The sequence below is a fragment of the Caloenas nicobarica genome, chromosome 3 (genome assembly GCF_036013445.1).
Source record: "Caloenas nicobarica isolate bCalNic1 chromosome 3, bCalNic1.hap1, whole genome shotgun sequence".
Classification (NCBI taxonomy): Eukaryota; Metazoa; Chordata; class Aves; order Columbiformes; family Columbidae; genus Caloenas; species Caloenas nicobarica.
In genome coordinates this window covers 54,285,402-54,312,999 of record NC_088247.1, presented here as the reverse complement: position 1 = coordinate 54,312,999, position 27,598 = coordinate 54,285,402, and positions in this window count along the sequence as shown.

Here is a 27,598-nt window from a genome sequence, read left to right as displayed (position 1 = left end):
CAGATTTAAAAACCCCAAACCTCTGGGCACCAGAGGCGCCTGGGCAGAGTTTGTTGTGAGTAAGAAAGTCACTGAGCGAACTATAAAAAAACTGCCTGTTGCCTGCTCTTGCTGCAGTCCGACCACCTCCTCCACCAGCAGCAGGCTCTGGCTCCCCACCGCAACTCCTCTCCTCTGCTCTGCTCTGCTCTGCTCTGCTCTGCTCTGCTCTCCTCTCCTCTCCTCTCCTCTCCTCTTTGCTTCAGCCCAGCACAGTGAGTCCTGCCTATATCCAAGGTGAATCCTCACAGGTACTTATTAGTCCAATATCTTAAACAGGACATAGGAAGTATGAGTAATGTCACCCAATACCCAGTATGTAGATGAATGGCTCTGACACTGTGACCATCATTTAGTGACTTTGTTGACCTGGCTACACTGAGTTTCCCCTATGAATGTTGCAAAAATTTGTCAGCTTTAAAGTGGGGCAGCAACAGCAAGCTGCAGTATGCAAAAAATTATCACAGAAGCGAGGCTCATTTTCTGGATTATTCATCTGCTCATTGTTTACCAGCATGACCTTCAGTGTGTGCCCCAGTTTGGTTTTTGACTTTGACAGAGCTAGAATGTTAAATCCAGAATTGGGAAATATATGTATTCCAATGAATATTTTTTTCCTTTGCTTAAATGTCTCTCTGCTCTCATGACCTAAAAGACCTGCTGTTTCTCAGATCACTTCGGAGGTATTGGTGCAATAGTGCTGCTAAAAAGAGATATTAGTAAAGCACAGCTCAATATACTCAAATGTAGAGACATTCAGTGCAATATCTATTTTTTGACATTGTTTTTTTGTAAGACAAACCAAAAAAGAGAGGAGGGGCAGTGTGCAGTGTGCTAGATGCTACTTTAAAAATCGTTAAATTAAACCAAATTGAACTTACACAGCAACGGTGTTATGTTTGCTGAGGAGATAAAGAGAAACACAAGGGAAAAATAAAGCCAACCCTCATTTCATGAGAGTTGCAGCCTACTTGTCACCACTGAGGACAACATTTAAATAATCTTATTACAAAGTTTGTTACTTTATTTCTCTCCCATTCCAGTATTGCCACATAGTCCTAGTGCCTTATGCAGCATGCAGACATATGGTGAGGCTATGCTCATACCCTAAGGACTTAGAGCCAGAAATGTATATGGCTACTTCTCACAGAAGTTAGTGTCTAAGAAGGTGGTCGTGATGGCCTGGGTCTTCTAATCTAAGTAGGTAAGCCAGATAAAACCCAAGGAACACAGAGCCCTAATGGTCTATTGTCTCACTCCCACCAATTGGAGCAGGGTTTTAGAATGAGGAGATGTTCCTCTGATGAATGGGAAGATGTGTCAGCAGCACTGAGGCAGAGAGATGCTACTGTATAAAGCCACAAGCTGCCTGCAGACTTTGTTTAAGTATGTGGTCTTGTCTCATTCCTTTGGATATTCCTCCTGTTACAGTAAAGTCTTATTCCCATTTTACAAAACAAAAGCATTCAATATTCTGCCAAGCGTTATACATGAAGCCAATGGTAGAGCCAGAAAATGAGAAACAACTTGTGAATGGCCATGTGGTACCTCAAAGAACACTGTACTTTTTTTTTTCTATGAAGGTAGACATTGAATTGATGAAGAAAATTTATATACCACTAGGGTACCTTCACTCCAATATTTATAACTTTAAAAGTGTGCATTAAAATAATAAAGAATTTAGGAAAAACCATACTTCAACATATAAACCCAGTTTCATATACATTGGATTGTATAGATGTAAATATGTGTGTGTGTGGTAGAACATATTATTTTAACTGGCAGGAAGCTCATAAAAACAAAAGCTTATGGGTCTGGCTCAAACTCGGAGTGCACTTTAACATGCTGGTGGCACTTTATGAAGAAATCTCAAATGCATCCCATGTGTTGCAAATGCTTAAGAATGGGCTCAAGATGAGCTTTTGTCTGCATGAGCCATACAACTATTTCAAGAATATCTTCCTTCAGCAGCACCAATATTTATTTTTGTATGTCATTTTTACAGTTCGAATGCTGGATTTGAGTTTCCACATTGCCATCAAAGAAAGAAGTGAAAAAAACCCAAAACCCTTAATAAATCTAACAACAGAATCTGGTTTCAAGACTATTTTTCATGACTGAAACATTTTTTGTCAGAATCATTTTTCTTAGAGCAGCTGACATATCATTATTGTTTTCCTTGTTTTAGAATATTGGCTTTCCAAAAGTGTCCAATCCATCCTTGAACTAAAAAAGGAACATGTCTTCAGAGACCTGGCTTCTTTTTTAGTAGCAATAATGTTGTTTTCCCTGCTCTATCACCATTATTGTATTAAGTGACTGCAGGTTTCTGGGGTGTGAATAGAAATGTACATAAAAACTGCCATAACTACCTGATTGTTCTCCAGCTGTGTGGGATCAATATAACTAGAAGCAACTTAGGAGGTGAACTCCTTGTTATCCTCAGTGGTCCAATTCCATGCTCCTACTTCTACTATGCTCTGAAAACTGATTTCTTTTGGTGGATTTTTCTTCTGTCATCCTGTGTTCATTATCTGATCTCTTCTGCCTTCTCTGTCATATTCAGTGGAAATGTCTATCGATGGCTACAGTATCATATCACATCATACATTACTTTTTCTCAAGTGGCTTTAGAAAATTATTTCAACTTAAACATTACATTTCAGCTCCTTGATACCAATGGGAGCTCAAGAACAACAAAGTTTCCCTCAAAGTGCAGGCATGACCTATGGACTGAGCATTTAAATGATGGGTTTATGTTTTAATTACTGCTTTCTCAAATGGAAATTGAAAAAAAAGAAAAGAACAAAAACCAAAGAAACCCAAAAAACCCACTATCCTTCCAAGTAGTTGCTTCTCCTGAGCAAAGAAATATTAGAAATAAAACCCCAAACAACCTCCAAACAAATAGGGAACAAGTCAATAAACCATGAAAACTTTAATACTCTTACTGCATTTTTCTAAATTTTACTACTCATGAAATCACAGGGAAGAATGATTGCACACTTTTTAATATTTCAGCAGCATATGAATGATCTTTTGTTGACAAGAAGCCCAATTCTGTACGTTCTAATTTTTCAGTAGCTCCCCAGTACCCCATTAATCATTCCCTTTAAGTGAATTAGGGCTAAAAAAACACAGGAACCTGTGACTGATATCCAAGGTTTTGGCGGAACTTCAGGAACCTGAGCCTCATTTTTTAAAGTCTTTAACTGAATTTTCAAAATATTTTCTGACTATTCAAATACTTCTTCAAAACATCTGTAAGACAAGTTGCTCATATGAGCAATTCAGTAGGGAAATAAAAGATAGAAGCACTGCGAACTAGAGAGATTTCATGATGATTAAGAAATTCCCATGACAAATTATTATAAACACAGAAACAGAAACGTCACTTGGGTGGAGAATGTGAGCTAATGGCCAAACTGCAAGGACTAAGTATCAAAAATTTTGTCTCCCTTTTCAGTGATTCTGTAATTCACAGTCTTTCTGTGACAATGCTCATTCTTTTGGAAAATAATTAAAGCTTTAGGATGGATAGTCCAAGGAGTGCAAGTGAAAAACCTGTGGCGTGACATCCATTTTGCCTGACGTATTTATCAAAACTTCAGCAGGAACAGGGTCACCCATCTAGAGGTCTTCATTGTTTGTAGAGGGAATATGGATATTTACATTAGATCTACCTCAAGTAGGTGTTTAGAATCTGAGCACATACAAGGTTCCTAAGTCAGAATTAATTTCATGAGCTCAGCTCAAGACTGCGTGGTTGGTGGTCTCCTCCACTCTGTCACAGGTTTCCCCGCAGAGCTGGCAGTAATATCACGACAGATCCCAGCCATCCCTGCTCTACTGTTACACATCTGTTTAGATGGCCTGTCATTGGGGAATACAGGCTGGCATCCCATATTGTCTATTATAAGATAGGGTGCCCTCTTACGCATTCTGTATGGTAAGCCTGAAGCATGGGTCTTCATTACTGAGTTTTCATGCTGAATATATATGTCTCTTTTCTTACATTTCCAGGACTTTGATTCCTGTTGCACACTAAGGGAGCTGAGCTGGATTCCTAATGACAGCAGTGTCTGTTGCTCCGCTATGTTCATTTTCAGACCTTCCTGTGCTATATAAGTGTTATTGTTTAATTGCTTATTCCCCAGTGTAACGTGATTTTTTAAATTAGCTTGACATTTTATGCGTTTCTTTTACAGCTCATCTCAGCTGTTAATGAGCCCTTTGCTAAGTGTCTTCAGTACAGATCATTATAGCTTTTTAGTACTGTCATTTGAAAACTAATACCAATAAACAGAAAAATTACTCAGCAGGAGGAAGGTAAGTGTGCTATGTTCACAATTCTTATTTTGCAAAGGTTAGGAACTATTCAGTAAAAGAAAGCATTTTCTTTTCTAAAGTTAACAGCAACCAGTTAATGTGATTTGCTCAGATGGGCATTACAGGTTGCCAGAATGCCAGGCCTGCATCATTCCAGTCCTGAAAGACCTGTGCAGATACACTGTGAAAAGCATCTCTAAAATGCAGGCTAGTCCTCTCCCTTCCCTAGATACCATGAGCAGGTTTTCTTTTAATGTCCTGGAGATTGCCTAAGTCTGGTCAAGTGAAGAGCATCACACAGAAGAGGAAAGTCTAGACCCTGACAAAAGTTTGAGCCTGCCTGTGTACATGCTGAGATCTTAGGAGTGAGACCTCCAACCAGAGTGGGAAACTTTGAAACCTGCCTGACCCACAGGTGGTTCCAGAGGTTTCTGAAATTAGGAAAAACCAAATGATTTCTTATGAGACTATTTTATTTTATTTTATTTTATTTTATTTTATTTTATTTTATTTTATTTTATTCTATTCTATTCTATTCTATTCTATTCTATTCTATTCTATTCTATTCTATTCTATTCTATTCTATTCTATTCTATTCTATTTTAGTTATTTTGTTTTGTTTTGTTTTGTTTTGTTTTGTTTGTTTTCACTTTCTCCTAAATACTGTTCGAGCCTGGATAACAATAGACCCATAGACACAAATAAACAAAGCTCTGACTGCTTTTTCCTAGGCTAGCAACACCCTTTTAAGGGCACACACCTAAGAGGAAAGTGATGGAATTGCTAAGTCACTAAGGGATGATTCATTATTTCAAGATAAATGAATATTAACTAGTGAAAGTTTGTGCAAGGTCTTAAGTGCAAATGTTTTACACTAGTGATTCTATATGTTTTTCTTCATAGTATCTTTAAATATTGCTTCAGGAACCATCATAAGGCCCGAGTCAGTGAAAATTTGACTGTGCTAACCTACAATATTTGAATCCTCTTGTCAATGTTGGTAAGAACAACTAATAAAATGCCTTTCAGTACACAATGCAACAAGAGTTTAAATTGAAAAACTGTAATTCTGCAAGGTGCTGGAAAGCAGCTTGTAAAAGACAGGACTCTGGTAGGATGGTTCTCCATTGATAGACAGCCAAACTGTAGGACGAATGCATTAAGCTGTACACTGATAATAAGGTAAACACACAAAGATTAACACAGCTGTAATTATGAAAAGTGCCGGTTTATGAGATAGTAAAACGAGACTGGATATTCAGGAGCAAAACAGAAGGTGTCAGCGGTGCAGATCAGGAGCTACGGAACATGACTGTGTAAAGCATGCTTTTTGTGAACAGTCAAAATAATTTATTTTTTGCATATACAAGAATGGCCAAGAATGGTGGAATCACAGCCTTTATAGGCCATGATTAAGTCTAAATCTGTGTAATTCTCCCTGTAACACTAAGAACTTTTATAAAGTTCAAATCGAGACATAAAAAGATGGTGTTAAAAAAGCTGGTTAAGAAAATAGTAATGAATAGAAAAGGTGACTGCTGTGGTACAGTACCAGAACTCCCCAGAACAAGTATTTCTGCTACATTACCTTTGAAATAAAGCAGAATTTTGAAGGGGGAGGCCTGGTATTGTCAAGGCCTGAATGATGTTTAAATAAAACAATGCTTGGAGTAGTACATGGTGCTGTGATTTTAAGAAAACAGATTTGCTTCACAGCAGAAAGCTGAAATGTTTGCAGAAAAGATGAAAAAAAAAGTCACAGCTTTCCAGTAAATGAAATAACACTACATAGATTTACAGAATATTCTCGTTAAAGGCATACTGGCAGTCCTGTTTCTAAATTGATAGATGCTCCTATCTGAAAACATGTGTTTGAGAACAATAGTATTGGCTCATATGCCACTGATTTTAACGGTGTTAGTTATCCCATTAAGCTGAATAGCTGGTTCTATTGATTTCAATAATCCTGGGAACATGACCAACCATTCAAACCTTTAATGGCCCATCACAGTTAAAATAGCTATGTTTTGTAGGTGTGTGCACAGCTAATAGGAAAGCTGATGGGATAATGAATGCTCAGATGCTAACAGTAATGGAGTCACCAGACACCCGCGTTACATGAGTTCTGCACAGCATTAAAAAAAGGATGGCCTTGTAGAAGACAAGAAACAAACTGGGTAATTTAAAAGTAAATTTGTGTCCTCTCCATCATAAAAAACCCATTAAGACAAAGTGATCATGCCACTTATTAACCCTGTTGTTATAAATCTCATTGTCACATGAAATGTATTAGGATGTGTTCTGCAGCTCTGATGCAATTTTTAACAAATATTACTAAATATTCTTAAGGGCAAAAAATAAAAAAGGCCTAACATTGGAAAGTGTGCATCAGTCCCCTGGAGTGAGACTTTTCATTAACAGGATCTTTTAATTGTTCACAATCATTAAAATTCCAGGAAATTCAGAGGTAAGTATGTGTTTAAAAAAAAAATAAAAGCATTTCATAGTATGAAAATGAAGAGTTAGGGCATCTACATAAACTTGTCTTTGTCCTGAAGTGACACTATGGTGGATGAAAATGAGACAGTAAACCAACAGCTCCTTCAAAAAAGCAGCTAACATTCCATTAAAAACCAGATTGATTTAATCCTAATCATTGTGAGGAGTTTCATTGCACCGAACTAATGACATGGTGGAGGGCTGCCTTGGTTGCAGCGACCATGAGATGGTGGAGTTCAGAATCTCATGTGGCGGGAGCAGAATACCGAGCAGAATTGCAACCCTGGACTTCAGCAGGGCCAACTTTGGCCTGTTCAAACAATTGCTGGGGGAAATCCCGTGGGCAAGGCTGCTTGAAGGTAAAGTGGTCCAAGATAGTTGGTTAACATTCAGGGACTGCTTCTACCAAGCTCAAGAGCAGAGCATCCCAACGCGCAGGAAGTCAAGGAGGGGAGCCAGGAGACCTGCGTGGTTAAACAGGGAACTGCTGGGCAAACTCAAGTGGAAGAGGAGGGTTTACAAATCATGGAAGGAGGGGCTGGCCACTTGGGAAGAATATAAGGCTGTTGTCAGAGGATGTAGGGAGGCAACTAGGAAAGCTAAGGCCTCCTTAGAGTTAAACCTGGCGAGAGGGGTCAAGGACAACAGGAAGAGCTTCTTCAAATACATGGCAGGTAAAACTAACACCAGAGGCAATGTAGGCCCACTGATGAATCGGGTAGGTGCCCTGGTGACAGAAGATACAGAGAAGGCAGAATTACTGAATGCCTTCTTTGTCTCTGTCTACTCTGCCGGAGGCTGTCCTGAGGAGCCCCGTACCCCTGAGGCCCCAGAAGAAGGCAGGGCAATGGAGGAGTTTGTCTTAGTTGATGAGGACTGGGTTAGGGAGCAATTAAGCAACCTGGACATCCATAAATCCATGGGTCCAGATGGGATGCACCCATGGGTGCTGAGGGAGCTGGCTGAAGTCATTGCTAGACCGCTCTCCATCATCTTTGCCAAATCTTGGGAAACGGGAGAGGTGCCTGAGGACTGGAGGAAAGCAAATGTCACTCTGGTCTTCAAAAAGGGCAAGAAGGAAGACTTGGGCAACTATAGACCGGTCAGCCTCACCTCCATCCCTGGGAAAGTGATGGAACACCTTATCCTTGGTGCCATCTTAAGACATATCAAGGATAAGAGGGTCATCAGGGACAGTCAACATGGCTTCACCAAGGGGAAGTCATGCTTCACCAACCTCATAGCCTTTTATGAAGACGTAACAAGGTGGATTGACGATGGCAGAGCAGTGGATGTGGTCTACCTTGACTTCAGTAAAGCATTTGACACCGTCTCCCACAGCATCCTCACAGCTAAACTGAGGAAGTGTGGACTGGATGATCGGGTAGTGAGGTGGACTGCAAACCGGCTGAAGGAGAGAAGCCAGAGAGTTGTGGTCAATGGGGCGGAGTCTGGTTGGAGGCCTGTATCTAGTGGAGTGCCTCAAGGGTCAGTTCTGGGACCAATACTATTCAATATATTCATCAATGACTTGGATGAGGGAATTGAGTGAACTATCAGCAAGTTTGCTGATGACACCAAGCTGGGAGGAGTGGCTGACACACCAGAAGGCTGTGCTGCCATCCAGCAAGATCTGGACAGGCTGGAGAGTTGGGCGGGGAAAAATTTAATGAAATATAACAAGGGAAAATGTAGAGTCTTACATCTGGGCAGGAACAACCCCAGGTTGCAGTATAGGTTGGGGAATGACCTATTAGAGAGCAGTGTAGGGGAAAGGGACCTGGGGGTCCTGGTGGACAGCAGGATGACCACGAGCCATCACTGTGCCCTTGTGGCCAAGAAGGCCAATGGCATCCTGGGGTGTATTAGAAGCGGGGGGGTTAGTAGGTCGAGAGAGGTTCTCCTTCCCCTCTACTCTGCCCTGGTGAGACCTCATCTGGAATATTGTGTCCAGTTCCCTCAGTTCAAGAAGGACAGGGAACTGCTGGAGAGGGTCCAGTGCAGAGCAACGAAGATGATGAAGGGAGTGGAGCATCTCCCTTATGAGGAAAGGCTGAGGGAGCTGGGTCTCTTTAGCTTGGAGGAGACTGAGGGGTGACCTCATCAATGTTTATAAATATATAAAGGGTGGGTGTCATGAGGATGGAGCCGGCTCTTCTCGGTGACAACCAACAGTAAGACAAGGGGTAATGGGTTCAAGCTGGAACACAAGAGGTTCCACTTAAATTTGAGAAGAAACTTCTTCTCAGTGAGGGTGATGGAACACTGGAACAGGCTGCCCAGGGAGGTTGTGGATTCTCCTTCTCTGGAGACATTCAAAACCCGCCTGGACGCCTTCCTGTGTAACCTCACCTAGGTGTTCCTGCTCTGGCAGGGGGATTGGACTAGATGATCTTTTGAGGTCCTTTCCAATCCCTAACATTCTGTGATTCTGTGATTCTGTGACATCTTTTATTTTCTGGAAAACATTACAGATCCTTCAGCTGTTTAAACTACTGAGTTGTTTTCAGTTCTGTTATAGATTTTTTTGCTGGAATTATTGTTTCCTGACAGAAACTTTTAACAGAAAGAGAACTGTAACAGTTTTGTTTCAGTTTGTGAAAGGGTATAATACGTGGAGTCAGATCCTCATCAGGAGTAAGCTGTGAACCAACTCCTTGGTTTTAACGCATTTACAACAGCTGATGAGTTGGCACATGATACGGAAACATCACATAGTTTCAAAGATTTCTGCAAAACGTAAAATGACTTGTACTAGTGCTCAGGGACTTTCAAGAGAAGGAAGCTGCTAGGAGAAGCAAGTTGGTAAAGCTGAGACCATGGTTCCGCAATACAGTAAATCATACTTGATGGCTTCTAGATTAAAACAGATGTAACTACAAGAAAGAAATGGATAAAAAGTATAAACTCAATATGCCAGTTCTATTGTGTTCAAAATATTGCGAGGGCCATCCTAATATAAGTATCTTCTGTGCTGGATCATATATCATCTGTTCAAACTACTATGCCACTTCGGTTGTCTGCTCTATCACAACCAGCAAGAAACAAAATAAAAGCTTAACAATAGCATGATCTCTGTATCAGATTCCCTGGGTAATCCAACAGCAATGCAGTCATGTGCCCAAGCTGGATCCAGGCCACATTTGTATTGCTGGATGCACAGACCTAGTTTAAGGATAACAGGCCCATGACTGGAAACTCAAAGTGAGTTGGGAATACCTCACACTCAGCGAAGCAGGGTTGATGCAATGCTAATTCAGATTCAGGAGCAGACAAGCCACGTTATGCTGCAAAGGGTCTGTTGAGAGTCTTCAATGTCCATTGGCTTCAAGGCAGAAGATGAAGTGGTTCTGCAGTGTGTTTTGTAGTGCTCCTCAGACAAAATTTGCCATGATGAGTGCATCTGTACCCACAGCATAGGAGCATGCCCTGTGCCTTGTGACTACTGACTGGGCGGCTGTGCCATTAAGTAATTCTGATCACCAAGGTCATAGTCCAATAAACATCAGAAGAAGTCCAAAAAACCCAACCAAACAAAAAGAAAAAAACACACCCAGAGAGAAAGGTGGCTGGTTACTGAATATATGAATTACACTGGATGAAAAAGAGGGGGAAAACATACCTTTTACAGCAAGAAATACAATTTGTGGCTGATAAATTCTTCTGAAGAATGTTACCCATTCTTCAAAATTTAGATTAAGCAAACGAAGAAGAATCAGCCATTCCTCTAACTATTCCACCTTCTGATAATGTGGTAATGCCATATAATTAAAGACATTAAAGAATTGTCTCCTTTGGGAAGTCAGGTTGTATGCAACACTCACTATTTCTTACCTCTCTGGCCTAAAGCATTTCCCTGGAGACTGAAAGCCTGCACCATGGTGTCAGTGGATTTAGGTAGATAGTCTTCTGGCAAGCATTATGGATTTTATTGCCTTTCTTATATCACCAATTTAAGACTGTAGTTTTAAACAGAAAATGATAAATAAAAATATGCATTGTACTTAGATCTATAGCAATTTATAAGCAGAACCTCAGCACTTAGAGATTTCCCACTTCAGACGGCCCATGGAAGCTATCAGTCAATGTAAATGTGGGTGCTTCACAAAGGTCAAAGCATGGGAGAAAGAAGAGATGCAGAGACCAAGTCTCCAGCCAGAATTTCATCTCCCAGGTCTTCCCTCCTCTCTGGGTAGCTGCTCTGTTTACAGTCCTATAACAATGCATGACCAGTTTAGGACCTCAGACTACTGTTGCCTGTGGTTTGGATTAACAACAGATTAGAGTGGCTCCTGTTTTCTTAAATCTGATACAAACTTTCTCAGAAAGGAGGTGTTAAAGTGATCATCCTGGAGTTACTGTTGTCGTGTACCTTCCTCAGCTTTCCTTACTCCACACTCTAGAGACACATAGCTTTTAAAATAGGTCCAACTTTTCTTCAGAAAAGTTTAAAGAATAGAACAAGACCTTCTTGCTTTTATTGACTACCATGTATTTTATAGATTATGGTGAACATATTTAGCCAAGCCTGTGCAATATTAAATTAGATAAAGTCTATTCAATTATCTAAAAGGAAAGTGGGTTCCACTGTAAGCTGATGAAGGTAAGAAAGGCAAAAATTTGTTAAAATGGAGAAATAAAAGAGATCTATCTTATAGAATGTGTAAATGTCAAGAATGGAGATTCATGTGTGAGACCATCCCAACCTACACAAGCACACTCCTCTCAACTGTTGGACAAGAACGTTCCTCAAGTCGAAAACCACCTGGTGGCCAAGCATGAGAATCACGTAGCAAGAAGCTGAGAGACTTGTTTAGAAGGAACTTCAAATATTTCAGCTGATATTAACATTTCATGGTTCAGAGTGTTGTGAAGTTGAAATTGTGTTTACTGTCAGTACTGTCTGATACCTGGGACAGAAGAGTATGGCTCCTTAGTAAGAAGCATTTTCTTGACACATCTCCTTGAGGTTAGTGTTTAGTGAAAGTCTTTTATCCACTTTTTGAAAGAAAAAAGAAGCATTGAAATGAAAAAAAAAAAAGAAGAAAACTAAATCAAAGCCCCTCTGTGAAAATCCCAAAGGACACATGATTGATTTACTTGGAGAAGAAACCAAAAACTGTGAGTCAATTGCAGAATCAATCTGGACGAGCAGCATTTGAGCAGCCTCGTTGTTAAGTCCAGCCCCACCTTCTCCATGGAGGGGGGCCTGGGATAAGTCAGACTGAGCAAGACCTGGCAGTGCAATTCTCCTTATCCTTATTACCTCCCAGTCCCTGCCATGAGAGCACGTGGTGAGCGCAGTTTCTCATTGTCCTCCCAGTTACAAAACACCCCTGTTTTAGGCTTTTCTACCCATCTGCAGTTATAGGTGAGACTGTGCAGATGTACTGAGCAGATCTGGCTGGACTGGTGTAAGCTGAGTGCCAAGTGACTCGCCGTATGTTGCTTCAGTGACTTGCTGTGCTATGTGCCCAATGCGCCTGCAGAAACTCAGCAGCAGCCTCGTGCCAAGCCCTAGTCTCCAGGCAGTGACCATGAGAAGTCAGGCCTGCCACCATGTCCCCTGTCCCCTCACTGCTCCTCGCTCTTTCAGCTTCTTCTACTGCCTGCAAGGGCCTCAGGGGCTGTGGATACAAGCCCAGCAGGCAGGGTTGAGGCAGGCAGAGAAAGAGTGCATCACTCTCCTTGCAGGGGGTCAGGGCAAAATCTGACCCTGGGGTTTGGGCTGCGTGGGGGAGCGTTGCATGCTGTGGCAGTGTGGTGTGGCGGGCACGGTGGTGTGGTGTGGCTGGTGGGCCCTGAGCACTGCCAGTCCATCGCTGCCTGCGGCGGGCAGCCTTGCTGAATGAAAGTGTTGAACGGGATCCCGCGGAAAGTGTTGCAACTCGCGTTTGGTCTGCAGTCAATAAAAGAAAATGTAATAGAAAACAGAACCTATGAACAAGAGCATTAAATGAAACATGGGTCTAAGGCAACAGTCAAATACATTTTTAATAGCAACCTGCCAAACGGTGTTTTAAATTTTGATCTTTTTATTTTGTATTAAAGTAGCATGAGAGGTCAAGTGATCCAGTCAGGCCTGATGCTCCTTCCACTGCATTAGATGGTGTACAAATAAGACATTTCCCTACTGCATTTGCTAGCTAAGATGAAATAAAATCTGTCTAAAAGAAAGATAGCTATTCCAGTGTTTAAGTTCACTCTGCAGAGTATTTTGTGTTGAACACGGATCCACTGCCAGGAAACCTGTTCCAAGTTCAGGACCAAGCTGAATGGTACTTCTGGAGTATATTCTCAGTGTTCGTGCATTATTTCATCCTTCAAGTTTCACAGGAGTGTTTGCCTTTACTGTGAAACCCTAAATCACCATCATTCTTGGTATCTCAGAGGTTTTCCTCAGTTAAACACAATGACTTTCCTCCAAGAGAAGAAGGGACAGTGTGAATAGTGTTTAAAATATGTCACTAATTATTGCAAAGTCTTCCCAAATATAATTGATTCAAATGATTTCTTATATTCCAATGAGAGATATACATCTTTTAGTAACACCTGTACTTCGAGACCTCTGCACAGTATGCGTGTATCAGACTTGGCAGATGCATTTTAGCTGTAGTCACTGTGAATAATGGCCCAGATTTTTGCTGTCCTTGTTCATTAGTCTATTAGAAACCACTTGTTATTGAACTGGAAGGCAAGAGCTTTCTTGCCCTTTTCTTTCACTGCGAATATATTTTTAAGCAAAACATAAGAAAGAAACATTTATAAGGAAAAATAGTATTTGTAGTAGCATAAATTGCTATGTCAGACTATTTTTGCTGGTAATTATAAATAAAACTTTTGTATACAGACTTTTTGTATTACTCACTGTTAGAATGATCATTTTCTACTAAAGCCCATTGCTAGAGCTACTAGCTTTGACAGTTCTTTGACACATTTTGGGGGCAATTGCTTTAAGAAAGAAAAATAACTACCTGCTTCCACCTGACCCACATCAAAAAGTGTCATCTACACTGTTCACTGAGTTGTGGCCGACCCTGGGTCTTCGCCCAGTGCTTGTTCTGCAGGCTCTTATCCACATTACTACCTGTTGTCTCTTGGGGTGGGCTATTCTAGAGGACTACTTCAGTTTTTAGCTTTGTCTGTAGTGCCAAGTAGACTGCTGTTTTTGCAAGTACTTTATCAGCTCAATTTCTATTGATTTTAGAGAGCATTGTAACTAGAGCTATGGAGTGTGACTTCCATTCTGCTGTAAATTTATGGGTGTGATTTTCTACTTCTTGCAGACAGGAAGAGGGATGAGGAACAGATTTTCCTTTCTTTGCTTATGTCAGGGTTAATGAAAATGTACACTTGGAAAGTCTTTTGACTAGTATATTACAAAGTCTACTATAGCCCGACATAGTAGCAGTGTCTTTTCTTTTGGCAGGTTTTGAAACATTTGTGAAAGCCAACATATGATGGATTAACAGAAAAGCAACTTCTGCACAACTTTCTATCATAATAAATGTGTTGAAGGAAACAAAGATTTAATAGCATCCTTATCTCACTCCATCTAGCAATGATGGAAAGAGACAGCTAAAGATAACGGTCAAGGTGGTCCAGGATTCTAGATTTGGGCCACTGTGCCCCATATTTCACCAGACATATCTACTTTTCTGCCCTTAACGTTTGAGACAGATGGATTTTTGGCATGTGCAACTCATGTTTCTTAAATCTCTACTATAGCAGGAGCCAGGATTTTGTTTCTGTAAAAAAAAAAAAATAAAACCAAACCAAAAAGCCCAGGTAAGTCTTCCAGCTCTGCTAACTGCAAGTGGCCTACAGAGGATCTTCAATAGTTATCAGTCACCAGTCAGAGTGTGGAAAGAAAAGTGAGAGAGGAGTGGCAGTCATAATCTCTGGCATGTAAAGCCAGAGGGGGAAAATGTAAACAAAGTGAACTTCAAGATTTTTTTTGAGAATTAGGAAGACAGGAGATCTGAAGAAGAAGAAGGCATGCTTCCGGGCAAACGTACCTCTAGGTTATGAGAAGCTGGCTTGCTGTGGGGACAGACCCTGCTCTTTCCTGTTCTGGGGACTTGAACAGAACTGCTGTGCCCTCTCTTTTAACTCATGACCTTGTTTTCCTGGCACCTCCCATGGTGTCCTTCCTGTCCTACTCACCATTCCTCTTTGAGGTTGGGAATGATATGAACTATATGTTCCTGGTTCTATTCCTAATGTGGCTGAATATGTCAATTATTTAATATGGCTGAATGATCCATCAGTGTGTCTAATCATATGCGATTGTCTCAGAAGAATGTTCTGAGGCTCACAGATGTTTGTTAGGGGATTTTTGATCTTTCGATGAAAGTTGTTTATTTTTTTTCTAAGTGCTGTTAGAGTGGACCTGGGGCTGTTGATTGACAGCTGGCTCAGTATGAGCCAGCAGTGTGCCCAGGTGGCCAAGAAAGCCAACAGCATCCTGGCTTGTATCAGAACTAGTGTGGCCAGCAGTACCAGAGAAGTGATCGTCTCCCTGTACTCAGCACTGGTGAGGCTGCACCCTGAACCCTGTGTACAGTTTTGTGCCCCTCACTGTAAGAAAGACATGGAGGTGCTGGAGAGAGTTCAGAGAAGGGCAACGAAGCTGGTGAGGGGCCTGGAGCACAAGTCTTATGAGGAGCAGCTGAGGGAACTGGGGCTGTTTAGCCTGGAGAAAAGGAGGCTGAGGGGAGACCTTATTGCTGTCTACAACTACTTGAAAGGAGGTTGTAGCGAGGTGGGTGTTGGTCTCTTCTCCCGAGTAGCAAGCGATAGGATGAGAGGAAATCACTTCAAGTTGCACCAGAGGAGGTTTAGATTGGAGATTAGGAAAAATTTCTTCATGGAAAGGGTTGTCAGGTATTGGAAAAGGCTGCTCAGGGAAGTGGTTGAGTCACCATCCCTGGAGGTGTTTAAAAGACTCAGAGATGAAGTCCTTAGGGACATGGTTTAGAGGCAGACTTAAAAGTGTAAGGTTAGTGGTTGGACTCGATGATCTTAAAGGTCTTTTCCAACCAAAATGATTCTATGACTTTGTGTTTATGTTTCTATAAAAATATATTGCATTTTATGTATAATTCATATAGAAAAGCTCACTCTTCATAGTTCCTCATTATGTCATTTATATTTAAAAATATATAGATATATAGATATTGTATCGAGTGGACGTGCATACACACATATTATTTTTAAAAGCTGACGATTTTCTTTGAGCCAAAAAGGTATTCAAACAAAACTTTGGAACAATTTAAAATATTTCTATTGCCAATTAGTGTTCCTATGCTCTTGGAAAAGAATGATGGAGTGTTTACTCTGAAACCAAACACGTGCATCTTAAGGGAATGCTTTAATGTCAGTGGAGATGGAGCTGCTTCAGAATAAAACTTCTGTTAAACTTTACACAGAGTATTTTTAATGATACATTCTCATGATCAAGGTGTCGAAAAGCATTGCATTTTCATTCGGTGTTCACATCTGTTTGGAATAAATCTAGCCTGTACTTCAGGGTAGCCAGTTGTTAGTCTCTTTTGCACTCTCATTCTCTGAAGTATATAGGATGTGGATTTTAACTATGATGTTAAAGAACTGTTTGAGGTCAGTATTTTGATGAGAACGTTTGTTTTTACAGATGTATTAAAAATCAAATAGTTTTACGGGATAGCTTATGAGGGATGGAGTTGCACTACAAGTTTTCTGACATGTAGTAAACCACAAAACATCCATTTAATCTGTGAACATTGATGAGCCAGTGTAAACTAGCATGGCTTCTTTGATGTTTGTGAAGTTGTGCCAATTTACACCAGCTCAGGAATCTGGTCTATTGTTCCTGCAAACATCCTATGACATTTTAAATTATCAAGACAATCATCTTTGCAAAGACAGCCAAAGTATTAGAATAACAGTTCCTTGCCAAATTCTCTTGGGAGACTTGACTTATTAAAAAAATAAATTACACGTGTTCTTTATATAAAAATAAAAATTTCTTTCATAAGAAGGCATGATTTACTAGAAGGCTGAAGCCATGGTTTCGTAGTTATAGGTGTAACTTTGTGAATCAGAAAGGAGACGATGCTGTCCCAGAACTCGGTGAAGCAAGGGATGTTTGCTCAGACTGGTAGGATATAAACAGTTTTAGTGTGCTCCAATAAAGGCATCCGGGAGCTAAGCTCCTCTTCTAGGGCTCCTTTTAGGGGCTGCTCCCTGTCTTTTCCGGCTATTCTTCCTCATCAAGAATACGTGTAAAAACATGCCCAAGAAGGAAAGAAAGGCAGCAAGTATTACATCTTACATTTTCTATCTCTATCTTTACAGAATTAACAGGTTTTTACCATGATGTCACGTTTGATCTTGAAGCTGATTTCAAGCAATCCAACTGGAAAGAGATATTTCATTTAGGGTAGTGGTAAAGATCACAGAATCACAGAATGTTAGGGATTGGAAGGGACCCCAAAAGATCATCCAGTCCAATCCCCCAGATATCAGAAGGTATAGAAATACTCTACAGAGCGCAAGGCAGGTACCCATGGGACATTCGTGTGTGAATCTGCAAGGGTCTACATACGTGATGATCAGTGCCAGTAAAATTTTCTGTGTCCAGTATTAGCTGGAGCCTTTTAGAAAGAAGGGAAAAATGAGGAAAGAACTGAATCTTGAAGGCATGAACAAAGGGAAGGTCACCACAAGCTGGCATAGAAATGTTAAAAGCCAGAGCTATATCCCCTCTCTAAGAAAAGATAGGTTAGGTTGATGGCAGAAGTGAGCAGCAGTAAGAATTCCACATGAGAAGATTTCATGTGGCCGAGGTAGGACACACAGATAAGGGGAACTGGAAGTGATGTGGCTTCAAGAAAATCTACAAGCAATCTGAAGATGTCACCAACTCTGCCACCAGGCTCACAGATATGGTTTGGTGAAAATTTTTTTGGCAAGGCTTTTTTGTATTGCAAGAAAAAAAACCACCTCGTTTTTCTGATAGCTAGACTCCATAAAACAAAAGAAAAAGCAGCAGAAAAAAAGAGCTAAATTATTAATGGAACCTTTTAAAAATAACAGTATGTGGAAATACAGTTATGTGTTTTGGGTATTGCAATATCAAAATGGTAAAGATCATGACAGGCTTATTTATCAATCACTCAACCTTGGAGAACCTTTGATGCATGAGAATATTAATCTCTTCTTGCACACATTTATATTCATTTTGAGTTTATGCAAATATAGACAAACATAGAGGCCAAAACTCTTACCCTGAAAATGAATTTGCACTGACTGTTTCACTGTTTGGATGGCTTCCAACTGGCTGTGAAATGTAATTTAGGTAAATTCACTCGTGGTTTTACTTCCACTTTTCAGCAGAAAAAAAGGACTGTCTCGAAGAACAACAGGGGTGAACGTTTTTAGGATTCAAATTGGATAAGGATCTTGTTGGATAAAGGAACCCAAACCAACATAGTTCTGGGAAGTTGGTATTTTGCTGGAAATCAAGTGGAAACCGTCGTTCTGTGTTATGGAGAATTTTTGCTATTTTGAGATTTGTCTTGATCTCAGTATGGGGTGAAAAGCAACAATTTAGAAATTCTCAGATTTGGGGAATGGAGAACTGTATGTCATTCCATTGGTCCTGGGGTCATTATATACTGGAAACGCTGGAGATTTTTGTGGAATACATTGTCTTGCAGCCTCAGAAGTTGGAGACTTGACAACCCAAAAAATCTGGCCAGAGAAGTAAGCAGAAGATAATTAAATTTTTGATGTGACCTCCTTTTCCACTCCTAAGCCAAGCTGTCTAAGTGTCATAGAATAGCAGGCACAGCCAAATCAGTAATTTCATTTTTTCTGTCATGTACATGTGTATAACAATACAGCAGAAACTGGTAAGGATTGTATGGCTATATGATAGAGATGATTCACTATTACCGTGATGTTGCTGGGCAGTGACAATGGCCAATAAAGAGCTGAGCTGAATTAATTCTTCTCTTCCAAAATAATCAGTAATGAAGATCTCTACCCCTCAACCCCAGATGCATTATTTTTTTAAGTATTCTGAAGTTACTAAAGCAAGGTCTGGGAAATGAAAGGATAAATTTGAACTGACACTGATGCCGATTAACTATCGAACTGACACTTGGAGGGAGAAATACATAATAAAATTAAGGAAATGCCCAGATAAGCAGGTATTTTTTTAATAAAATCTGTAGAAAATGTATACAAAAATGGGCTCAAACTGAACAGATCCGTGCAGCAACATTGTGAAAGCAGAGAGCTCATAAGAGACTGATATTCTGTTATTTAAGATTTATGTAACCCTATCTACTGCTTGGAACATCTAGATTTCTGGTTGACTTAAGATGACTGAGAACTGGATTTGGAAATGTTTTCACCTGTGGTGTCTTTAGAGCAGCACCACTTCAGATCTTCTCTGTCATTTTAGGACACCTCAGAAATCAGGTATGTCTTTGGTTTTGCTATTTCTTGATAACAGAAGAAGGCAGGAAAATACCAGGGGAACTGTACCTGAATTTTGGTGACAGTTCTCTGCATCACTGAACATTTAAAAGGAGAATTTATTTGCCCCAGCTTTTTATTTGGCCCTCCTCTGCTTGCCCTGTTAGCTAAAATCTGTTGATTTTCTTATTTTAGAGGAAGATGACATTGAGGTTTGTCACGGAGTTGTGAAGATCTAGCAGTAAGCTGCTAAGAATGTTGTATTATTGGTTCCTAGAGATAAGTATATGATCTCATGGATTGTACCTAAAGGAATACAATGGTATTATTCTAGACTTCTGCACAAATGCCATGTACTTACCTTAACATGACAAATAAGCGTGTATTTAGACACCAGATATACTTGGGAGATTGTAGAGACTAGCTTGAATAGGGCAAGGAGAAACTCTTTCTGGCACCTTGAAATGATGATCTAATTTGGGGAAGAGGCTTGAAAAAGCCAGCTGAGGCTGGAAAACTTGAGTCATAGGACACAATTAAAGGTTTTTCTTGCAGCCTGAGGTGCCTGCCAGGTGCAACCTCTTAAAGCAGAAAGCTGCAATAGTTGTTTTAGATTTAAGTGAACTGGATGTTATCCATTGAGCATGAGGCCATTCAGCATATCCTTGCTGTTGAGGGATGATGTTCACCCTATCGATGCATAAAATTAATAATGCTTTACTTCTCACCCTGTGTCTGTGTTTCTACTGTTTGCAGACACCACACTGTACAGCAATCGCTAAGATTTCAGATATGGTTACTCAACTTTACGAAGCATTAACTTCCTTTGCTAAGTGAGAAGAAGCTTTAGCTTCTGACAAGAAGTGCTTTCTATAATAGTGCTGACCAACTAAAGCAGTGGTTTCCAACCTTGTTCACAGACCATTAATGTGGTACAAATACTATAACTTTGGTGACAAACTGGCATTCTCTCAACATCATAGCTCTGCTTACAACTGGTGTAAGACCTCCTTTGGATGTGACACATTCACTCATTCTCATAAAGAAACAAAACAAAAAATACAGTAAACCATCTTCCATTATAAGCCTGCTTACGGTCAGCTGTCTGTACGGTGATGAAATTTGTTATGGTGACTCTTAAATTCAAGTTAAGGGAGAGAAATGTGAACCATTTCTGACTTAAAAAATGCAAAAAGTAGTAAGGAAAATTCTGCAGTGATGTTTTTAGTGATTTTTTTTTCCAAAAAAAGAAATGTGATTCTGTTATAAATATCTTTAAGTGGCAGTTTCTAGATTTCCTACAGAAATGAACTTGTAATGTTTGAGCATCTGTGTTCTTGGAGTGATTAAATGTATTTTGGTGATAAATAGGCTTTCTCTGCCCCCTTCCCGCCCTCCACTGCTGTGTAAATATTGTGACTCATAGGATTATAGAATCGTAGAAACATTTAGATTGGAAACGATTTCTGGAGGTCATTTGGTGCAAGCCCCTGCACTCAAATCAGAGCTTAGTTCAAAGTGAGTTTTTAACATGCTGCTCTGGGAGATATTGACATTCCCTGTGCCGTATGAGAGAACTCTGCTGCACAGGTGGTGGTTGCACGTAGTAGCCAAAGGCACCTCTGAAAACAACTCTGATTCAGTGGGTTTCCTTTGACAGGGCTTAGTGATCAAGAAGCAATTGGTAGTGTAATGAGAAAAAAATGAATGTAAACCATACAACATTTTTGTCCTCAGACTTGGATTGTGTCAAATCAGGTTTTGAAGAAAACTGTATTGAGAGATATAGAGGACGTCAGGAAATGTAACAGTCCCTGTTTTAAGTCCTTTTGGAAATTCTTGGAGAGAGTGTGCTCTAAATGCCTCTGTCTGTAGGTCAGCAAAGGCAATTATATAGACTTCAGAGGACTGGTGACAATATGCGACGACTTTCTGTTGAAAATCCCGCTGCCCCAAGGGGCCACTGCAGCAAGCAGTCCCGCTCTGAGCAAGAGGCTTGAAGCACCGATCACTAACATTGAGTGAAGAGCACAACATTCCAGCAATAAAATCTAGCGTAAACACAGGGAAAGGCCACATGTTTGATAGCTTCCTGAAATGATTGCAAGTTTCTTTTTACACTTTCCTCTCACTTAAGCATCTCAGGAGGTTAAGGTGTAGGTTACTGTGACTTTTACTTTTAAAATGTTTACCCATGTGAATATATATTTGTTTTTCTGGAGCTATTTACTCTCTCCCCGCCACTCCCCCCATCCCCCTCACCCCGCTTACTTCATATGGTTTCTCTCTCACAAAGAGAAGCCACTACAAAGCCCATGGGATTTTTCATTCAATTTAACTTCTTCATGGGCTCAAGGGACTATTATGCAAGATATTAGGTGATCTGGGTGTTGTTTTTTATTTTTTTCTTCTTCTTTCACAAAAAGGATATTACTTCCCTATATTTATTTTATATTCTTTGCCTTCTGTCATTCATTCACATATTTCAACCCTCCTAATTCTTTTTTTTTGCTCCAAAAAGATGTGGCCGATATAGGTCTTTTATGCCTTTTACATATGTGTGTCCATATCAGATCATTTGTTAAAGGAAAAATGTTTGGCTAAACAACAATAATGTTGTAATAAGGGTGGAGTATGTTTCTTGTTTTTAAAAGTTCCTTCCAAGATTTTCATCTTCATTTTTACTCCAAATGTTTAGCCAAAGAAACAAAATAAACAGAAAATCCCAAAGGGTAAAATTGGTGTGAAATACCAGCAATATTTTTTTGTCTTTACTAGATACAGACAGGTTCTTAACTGAATCTAAAAAAACAGGTCTCTTCAATGTCTGCTATTTAAAATGCTTTCTTACTTTTTTCATTAAGATTTAAGACCACAGTGATTGTGGGATAAAAAACAAATCCGTAGCAGGCGAGATCCTTCAGCATGTTGGGTCATCTTTATACCACATTCTCTCTGTCTACACCAGTAATTGCACATAACCTTATGGTCACCCTAAAGCCTAGTCTCACTAAAAATCTGTGAGGCAAAGCCTGTGTAACCCTTTCTCAGCAGTCCATGCTGTACCTGCAGGCTCTGTGCCAACCAGGTGGCAATAGATTTGCCTTCAGTCCCTTTGGAAAGCATCCACATGTATGGTCCTGGCACACTATCAGTCCATCAATAGCAAGCCCACCTCAAGTTTACTGTTGGTTGTGTTCCTGTAGCACAGATAAGCCTACACAGACAGACCAGAAGCCCACAAGCTGTTTCCTTGGAGGCCTGGGTGAGGGAATCTTGGAGATACCTTACTGTCATGCTCTAAGAGTAAGAATCCAAACGTGGCTGGCCTTGGTGAAAATTGGGGATTTAACAGGGAAAGGAAGCCTTGTGATTGGGCTAATTACCCTGGGTTCAACCTTATTACTGGTTCTCAGTGGCAAAAAACCCTGGACCTTACAGTGTCCTTAATGTTCAGAGAAGACTTATTCCGCTGCAAAGGTGAAACATGCAGTGGTCCACGGTCTGTGTGCCATTTCTTTCTCATCTGCAGTGTATCAATGAAAAGAAGAAGGAACTAGTTGAATAGGGTCCCTGGTGGAGTCATCTCTGAAATATCCTACTCTGTGACTTTAAATGTTGGCCTCATGTGGCCATTGCTAGTTGGGGAGCTTTTCTCAGGAATGTTTACTGAAAGACCACATTTTAAACTAATAGGGAGGAATACTGGCCAAGTGGAAGCATTCTTACCCATATCTTGTGACTAATGCATCCAATCAAAGCAGTTCAGTTTTCCAGTCTTGGATAATGAAACCAGATGCTCTTGAATAAACTACAGAATATTGCAAAACAATTTTCCTGTTTGATTAGAATGATAAACATTTCCTATTAACATAAAATTCACCAACATGAAAAGAGGTGGGATTTGGCTGCCAAATTATTTGTTATGGAACATTTGCTGTGATTCAGACTGTAAGGTGAATTTGTGACACTGCCATATTATTTTAGAACCAACATAAAAGGTTTACTGAAGATAAAAGCTAAGCAAAAAAAGGAACATCTGTCTTCCTACACTGCCTGGCAATTTGTCTGATAGGCCTAGGTAACAGATTATATCCACATTGTTTAAATTATTTTTCAAATGCCAAATGGTAAACCTGAAAGATTTTTGGCTTCTAAACAAAAGACCAAGGAGAAATGTGACAGTTTCTGAGGGGAAAATAATGGCCATGTTTTGTATAGCAATTTCATAAATATACCTAAGAATATAAAAATTACCTAAATATTTTTTAAGTCATAATCTGGTCCTAACAACATATATAATGAGCTGGCATTCAAGCTAAGTGTCTTCTAAGTCTATATCGTTAAACAAAAATCATTCTGACTTCAAGTCAGAAAGACTTGAAAGATACACAATTTTAGACTGTTTTGCACAGAAAGACTTGCAGAATTTTGGAGATTTTGTTGATTGTTTATGTGTAGCACATGGTATGTTAAGAAACAGAAATCATGTGTTTGGTTCTTTTTTTGAATGTCAAAAGGAGAGGGTTTAATTTCCTTTAACTATTATGCAACAGAAGAAGGGAAATGTAAATATCCCATACACTTCCAACTGGTCAGAATAGGCTTTCTGTTGATGACTATTTTGATTAGTAAGAAAATATTTAACTGAACAAATCAGTCTTTCGTGCTGCCTATCGTCAAACTGTAAATATTTTAAAATCAAATATAATTTTATTTGCTGATGATTTTACATGTTTTGCTTTCATTCAAAAGGTTGATCACTTTGTCAAATAATAATATAAGGGTGTGGGGTAATTAAGTTATATGCTATTATTTCTGTTTCCTGGCTGAATAACTATACCTCCTAACTAGGCAGTCTTGAGAAAAGACTAGGTTCAAAAAAAGAGTCAGATATGGGAGTACCTCACTTGCAGGTGCCTGCAACAGAACACGTAGCTGTCTGCAACAGAACCTGCAGCCGTCTGCTTGACAAATATCTTCTTTTATCATCAATTCTTAATCTTTCTAGAGTACTTTCTTGTATGTCTTATTGGCCCTGCGATATGTGCCCTGTTCTCTGCCTGGCCACATAGTTAATCCACATTGTCTAGGCTCTGTTCTTTATTCCCATTCTTCCAAATCTTTTGAAACTAAGCTTGAGAAAATTTATCCCTCACCCTGTCTGTTTTATGCCACACTTTTCCGAAATCTGTACAAATGTATCTGCTCCACCTGATATCTGTCTAAGGATCTTTATACCACTTCACTAACTGTCTTGCTGCCAGTCTGGTTGGAGCCCTCCTTCCTAAAAATAAGTACTGCCCCTTCACATGGTATTTGTGCAGATACCATGCCACATCGTTGTGACTTGGCTTGGCTTGGCATTGCACAAGAGGAGGAGGATGAATATGTAACAAGTCTGGCCTTGCAGGACTGAGATGCTCCCAGCTGGACAAAGAGGAAAGGTTCGAGTCCTAAAGAGGACCAACAAGGTAAGGTGAATTTTTTAAGTCATAGAATTTGACTTATAGGTGGGTATCCTGTTGAAGTCATGCTTTGGGACTGAGGCTGGAAATGTGTTGATTAGTGAAGGCAGATGATTAACCAGGATTATCTATTCCATTTTGAGTCAGTATGTTCTTGGTGCATTGCTGTTAATAAACATCAGATCTGCATGTGTCATTAGCCCACGGATATTCATGTAACATCACTGTCCTCCTCATTGCATGCAAATCTGAATGAAAGATGTGACGGTAGAAAAATGTTTAAACAACTGTAGAGGTCATTTCCTCTTTTCTGGGGTCTTTGACCTTGAGAGAAAGAGTAGTGAAGAAGCAATGAAGTATTGTCAGCTGGTCACTGATCCAATTTCCACACAGCAGTGGACATCCATCTTCAGATGCGCACAAAGATGGCTATATATTACTATTCTATTTTTTACTGTTACCTACAGATACGTGTTTTGGATTTGAAACACATAAAAAAATCTCTTGGCACAAATGATAATGTGAGACAGAACTGCTATATGAATGCTTCTTATTAATTTATTTTTTGAAACTATAGCATTCATAATCTATGGACAGATGGTTTAATCCAAATGAAGATGGAAGACTACTGTGCAAGTTTCTTTTTCTTATAAGCCAGTCATCTGCCTCACAAGCAGCCCCACTTTAGAATTCAGAAGGAGAAAGATATGAAGTCTGGAGCCTGATGTTCTTTCATGACATCTGCAGTATTTCTGCACGTAAAGAAAAGTCACCCTAATGTATGTGAAGTACACTTCAAAAATAAAAAGCTATGCTTAAAAGCTCTCAGAAATGCAGAGTATGGTGGCAAAATTAAAAGACAGGCAAATTCAAGGAGATACGCTTCATTTAAGAAAAAATAAACAAGCTTACAGTCAGCATGTGGTTATACCAGAACATAGCACTCCATCCATCTCTTACTCCCTGTCATTAAGCGGTAGTGCTTTTCCCCCCACTTCCATTCCAGTCATGCCATAGTTAAGTTAGGCAGCTGTTTCCAGCTTGCAATATTCTGGTAGAGAGTTAACAAGATTACTGACAAGGAACACTTGAAAATAATCAAAATGTAAGACAAATTAAGGGAGTCAGTGCAATCAGTGAATATTATAATTTTATTTTAAGATATAGCCGCTGGTTTCTTGTGGTGGAGATAGTAGACAGGGGTAGCAAATTGCTCCCTCAGAGTTATTTAGCAGCACAGTCTCTGTCAACTTACAGAGTTTCTCACAACCTCAGAATCTATGAGAAGGCCTTTGGAAGATCTGCAAAACTCCTAAAAGAAGGCTACATACCACTTACATGGAATTATTGGGAAATGATTCACATTTCAGACTTGTATTGGGATGCAAAGAGAATCTATAGTTGTGTATGCGACAAAGCTTACATATCACTTTTCTGGAAATGTCTTAAAGGATACACTATGGTACAGATTGCTTTGTATGAATAATGACAGCTTTTGAATTTAAGGCAAAAGTGAATTTAACATGGCCTGAGGTAATGGAATTGGTATTAGCAATGGAATCAGCAGTGAGGAATATTGCAAGACTTGTGCTTAGAACAGAGGGAAAACCAGACCGACTTAGTAAACAAAATGAAAAGCATGCTGAAAGAGTCTCAAGCTCACAAAGGATTTTTCTGCTCTGGAAGAACTAGCTCACTTCAGTTGAGTGCGTATATTTTAAGTGACATCATGTCAGAAATGCCTCAAGATTAGGCATGAAGCCAGAAAATGCAAAGCAGTCCATCAATCATCTCTTCAAATCAGTGAGGTAGAATCCGAAAGAGAGTAGGAAAAGGAAAGAGTAAAGAACTTTCTTATTCTGGGGAAAGACATATATGTCTGAAAGGAAAGAAAGTAGAATCTTGCCAACTAGTGACAGAGATAAATAATTAGATACCCAAGATGTGAAAACAGACTTCAATTACACATTTATGTATCAGTATATATGGAGCATATATGTCAGCCATGCATAGCAGGGCTGATCTTGGCCACAAGTGTAGTACTGACAAAGAAGCTAAACAAAATACATGCTAAAACATAAAATCTAAAATGTATAATAAAATAAATATCTAAGGAATAAAAAGACCAGAGTCTTATCTGCTCCTTGTGTCCAAGGGACTAATATAAATTTATTGTATAGAATGTTGCCTGTAGGAAATGAAATTGAAACTAGAGTAAACCTTCAAATAAGATTCTACCAGACATTGAAGATGCACATAATGATGTTGTTGAAAGTGGTTAATGAGTTGTACAGATCAAAATTTATATCTAGGCCAAAACATATGACTACAAAATGGGCTCTTAACATCCTCAGAGAAAAACCTGAGCTTAAATTAGAGACTCTAGATGATAGGCCAATATAATTTCACCATTGTAATATTCTGAATGAACCTCCTCTATCATTAACCCAGACAAAGTATCCACATCTGAAGAGGCTATATAAAAGTTAGGGACTAATGTCTCCATGTTAGTTAATTCTATCATGTGTACAGACAGAGGACTTGACAATGGAGTTAGCTGAAAGGTGATTGCAAGAACGAGATGTTTTAGACATTCAAAAAGTTTTGTTTATGTTGATGTAGTAAGTTGCTAAATGAACTGTAATAATCTTCCAAACTTTTCTAGAAATGTGATTTAGCTGCTTATACACTCACCTCATGCAGAGGTAATACTGATAAGCCAAGCAGTGTACTTCAAACACATAAGCACTGATGTCTCCTGTAAAAAAAACACCTCATGATTAAACTACAAATAT